This window comes from Cryptotermes secundus, unplaced genomic scaffold, assembly GCF_002891405.2.
Source record: "Cryptotermes secundus unplaced genomic scaffold, Csec_1.0 scaffold1016, whole genome shotgun sequence".
Taxonomy (NCBI): domain Eukaryota; kingdom Metazoa; phylum Arthropoda; class Insecta; order Blattodea; family Kalotermitidae; genus Cryptotermes; species Cryptotermes secundus.
The window spans coordinates 12,619-16,655 of NW_019724759.1; the positions used below are offsets into that span (position 1 = coordinate 12,619).

The 4,037-nt window shown below is 37.8% G+C and overlaps 2 protein-coding genes across 12 annotated transcripts in view; one reads left to right on the plus strand and one right to left on the minus strand.

Moving 5' to 3' along the window:
• LOC111863000 (protein O-linked-mannose beta-1,2-N-acetylglucosaminyltransferase 1-like) overlaps positions 1-4,037 on the minus strand; it is a 136,467-nt gene that overhangs the window by 12,577 nt on the left and 119,853 nt on the right. The gene's annotated exons all lie outside the window — the stretch shown is intronic.
• Positions 45-4,037, plus strand: part of LOC111862997 (zinc finger protein OZF-like) — a 17,748-nt gene continuing 13,755 nt past the window's right edge. For 4 of the 6 annotated variants that reach the window (XM_033750888.1, XM_033750884.1, XM_033750887.1 and 1 more), the window contains exon 1: positions 45-303. The gene's annotated coding sequence lies outside the window, so the exon portion shown is untranslated. Of the gene's footprint in view, positions 304-774; positions 903-4,037 lie in introns of those variants that run through there. The other 2 variants (XM_033750885.1, XM_033750886.1) reach the window with 2 other exon arrangements.

Sequence of the window (4,037 nt, forward strand, 5' to 3'; positions counted from 1 at the left end):
TGTGTGTGTGTGTGTGTGTGTGTGTGTGTATGTGTGTTTTTTGAGTTCTGCATGATCGGATCGGCAGAGTGGGTAGGATCGGGCAGGATGGGCAGGATGGGGCCCCTGGGCAGGATGGTGTTGAAAGGTGTGGAACGTGTGAAGTCCTCGAGGGTAGAATTACTAACCTGTATGCACGTAACAGGCATCACAGGCATTGTATTTAGTGTGGATGCGAATTAGGAAAATGGAGGACGATAAAGTGAAAGACGATCGATTTCGTCCAATTTTAAAAATAAGTCCCCTCTATCTACCTATCTTGTGGTTTGTATTATTGTTTCTGTTACATAGAATTTTTCTTTTCATTGATGCAGTAGTTTTATACGTTGCCTTAATTAGCTCATGGCTTCAGTATTGGTAGGCCAAAGGCCCTTCTTAGCTGCGAGTGATTACAACACTCGCAGCTAAGAAGGGAACACACATCACAAGACGCGGTTTACACAGAAAATAAGAAAAACGACCCCATAGTAGTGAACGAACCACATACAAGTTTTAATTAAGACAAATAATATGAGTTATCTTAACGAGTTTTAGCGAGTGTAAATTTATCATAGTTGACAAACACGGACTTTTTAAATACGTTTTAAATGGTTGGTGAAAACATATGAAGGCAGGCAATGCAATAGATTGACGTAGTTGGGACACCTGATGATGGCACTGTGTTGCCGAAACATGTTGTGAAGTGACAGGTGAAATTGTATGCAAGACGGCCACTGTATACTTACAATGGATGATAATCAGTGCAACAGGACACTAAAATATAACATATTTTTGTTCTTTCCATACTTTACATATTTTGAAATGGGACCCCCTTTTCGAAGAGAGGAGAGATCTGACTAGTACTGGTTACCCCCCTTCTACTGGTGAGTGAATACTCTGGAGTTCGCTCACACTCACTCACTCCTGCTGTTTTAACTCAATACTTCAATTACCCTACTTATGATATATCAGCATGAAACGCTCAGAAAGTACCTTTTCCCCGTGGCTGTTCAATTGTTGCTTAGCAGGCGATGGAGAAATCACCATTCCTATGTGTTTGCGCACCACTGCCTGGCGACAGCAGCAATACCATGAGCTGTCTCGTGGCTGTTGCTGAGTAACGAGGCTGCACGTGACAATATGCTGTTTCACTTCAGAGCTGGGATCACTTTGTTAGTAAAACAGCAGGCTACATACTGGACGATTGGGGTTCAGTTCTCATCAGGGACAATAGTTCTGCCTCTACCTCACAGTGTCCCAACTGGCCCGGTGTCCTACCCAGCCTCCAACCCAGTTGCTACTGATGGCACTTCCGCTGGGCTGAGGAGGCTGGAGAATGAAGCTGACCACTCACCTCATCTAGTAATGAAGTTAAGAATGCTGAAGGTTTATCCTTATTGGCCCCTACTTCTTCATGGCCCAGTGCTTTATTAATTCACCACAAGGACAACTTCGTCTTAATGTGTTTCAGAAGTAATTGAAATTGCAATGTATTCAAATGCATATTGAATGTATTGTTCTGTCTTAGAAGTTTAAGTATGTAGATTACTGTCTTCAGAGATTTGTTGTTGTGTAGGCTGGAGGACTAGTAACACTATTTCAAAGGCAGGCATTTCCTGCTTAATGTAAGTAATAAAAACCAAATGAACACACTGCAGAAATGGTAAGCCCCACACCTTCCACTGATACGGTGTAATACCCCATGCAAATATATGTGTCCTGAAACTGCCATATATATTTATCTATTTATTTATATTTGTTCCACAAATCCACATTTGGTGATACAACGTCCAGATATAGAACAAGTCAGTAACTACATAATAATATAACATACATATCATACATGAGTCAACTATATTACGTACAAAACTTAACTACCTACAGATTTCATACACGTCAATCATACAATATGTTATCCCACTTGCAACAATTCAGTAATGAAAAGAAACCTTAATTCCAAAAATTTTTTTATAAATTAAGTGAGGACAAGATATTTGTCATAACATAAAACCATAACATACTCACTTAAGAACTGAAGGGACATAAATTCATCAATGGAATAAATGGTATGTTTCAACAGAAAGGATTTTAAGTCCCTCTTAAAAGAGTTAAAATTTTTCTTCAATTTTATCTTCTCAATGACCGGTATAAGTACAATAGGACATATGGAATCTGACGTGCCAAGGGGACCTAATATGGATTCCATCTCACACTATACGAACTCTAACTATTGTAATTGATTGTAAACAATCGTAAGTATTGTAACTTTACTCTGTTATTGTAATCAGCCAATGTACAGTAACTGACTTGCCCTATATCATGTAACAATGATCTATAGAGACGAAATATATAAATATACAAGGTGATTCCCATATTTATCATGCTTTTTTTCAAAAAGAACTTTTTTGCAATGATTTACATGTAAATTTAGTTTTCTTCATGTATTGTAGTTATTGATGTCAAAATTTAAATGTCCTTATATTTTTTAATATAACATCACTTCAAGTATGTATAGTGCAGCCAGTGTTAAAATATTATAATTTTAAAAATTTGTCAGCATGATATTCGAGATTATTAACCCCACTGATAATTTGAAGGACCTTTTTTTGCAGTTTAAAAAGTTTGTCACTTCTGTTATCCACCCCCCCATAATATAATACCATACCACAGACGACTCAAATTTGGAAAGTAGATATTTCTTATTATATACAGGCTCATAGTTTCTTTTAATGTTTTTATCATATAAACTACTTTGCATAGCTTAGCTCTTAAAAATTGAGTGTGGGTGCCCCATTTTGCGTTTTCTGTGATGTAAATACATAAAAATCTCAGTTCTGATCGATAGGGGATTTCTATAGTTTTAAAATTTATTTGTGGTCTTAACGGAATTCTCATTTGTTTTGGATTAGTTAGTTGGTTAGTTAGTTAGTTAGTTAGTTATTAGAGAGGGTGGGTTTCCCTATGCACTTAGACCTGTAGTGGTCCATTGTCCTTCCCTCTATGATTTCTACCAGCCTCTATATCCTGCCGGTATTGGTGCTTACCATCAGTCCCGCCCAGCCAGCGAGACCGGCTCTACTAGCTGAGAAGTGTCTATAATGCTTCCCCCATCTACCGGAGGTATTAGTGACTGCTGTTGGGTGGCAAACGTCCAAAATTTTGCTCAGTGACCTCCTTTGGATGTATGAGGTTCTTTTACGTGCCGTAAAGCTACGACACGGGACCCACGGCTTAAAGTCCCTCCCGGAGGGGTTGTTCCCTGAATTTTTCTGCCCTTAAAAATTCGACGACCTCCGCCGGGTATTTGAACCCGCGTACTACGAGTCATGAGGTGGGAACGTTACCTCTAGACTACGGAGGCCGCTTTTGTTTTGGATTAAATGACATAGCAAATGTTTCAAAATTTATTATAAGATTATTTTTTCAAACCTTATATTTAAATCTCTCATCACATTTTTTATTTTATGTTGGGGGTCAGCTTCATCTGATCCACTAATTAACAAATTAGTATCATGTGCAAATAAGACAAACTTTGCCCCTTGAACATTTTCAGTGAGATCATTTATATACAGCAAAAATAAAAGCGGCCCAAGACTGACCCTTGTCACACGCTGTGCTCTACTTTCAAACATGACGAAGTTTCTAAGGAGATTACTGCAATCTGTGTCCCCAACCTCGACAAACTGGAATCGATCTGACAAATAAAACTTAAAACACAGGTCCAACTCACCTCTTATGCAATATGAATATAATTTATCTAATATTATATCATGAATTATCACATCATATGCTTTTGTTAAATCAAAGAATAATCCTATGGCATGAATATATATAACTACCGAGCTAACACATCCCAGAAATAGCAGACCCCACAGCCTCCACTGACAGAACATAATATCCCATGTAAGTATATGTTTCCTTAACGTGTCATATGAATTTTTTTTTTTGAATTGTTTCATTTTGGTCCGTTACACTATTATACATAAAATCAATACAAAGTCCGTCGAGTGTAACAATGT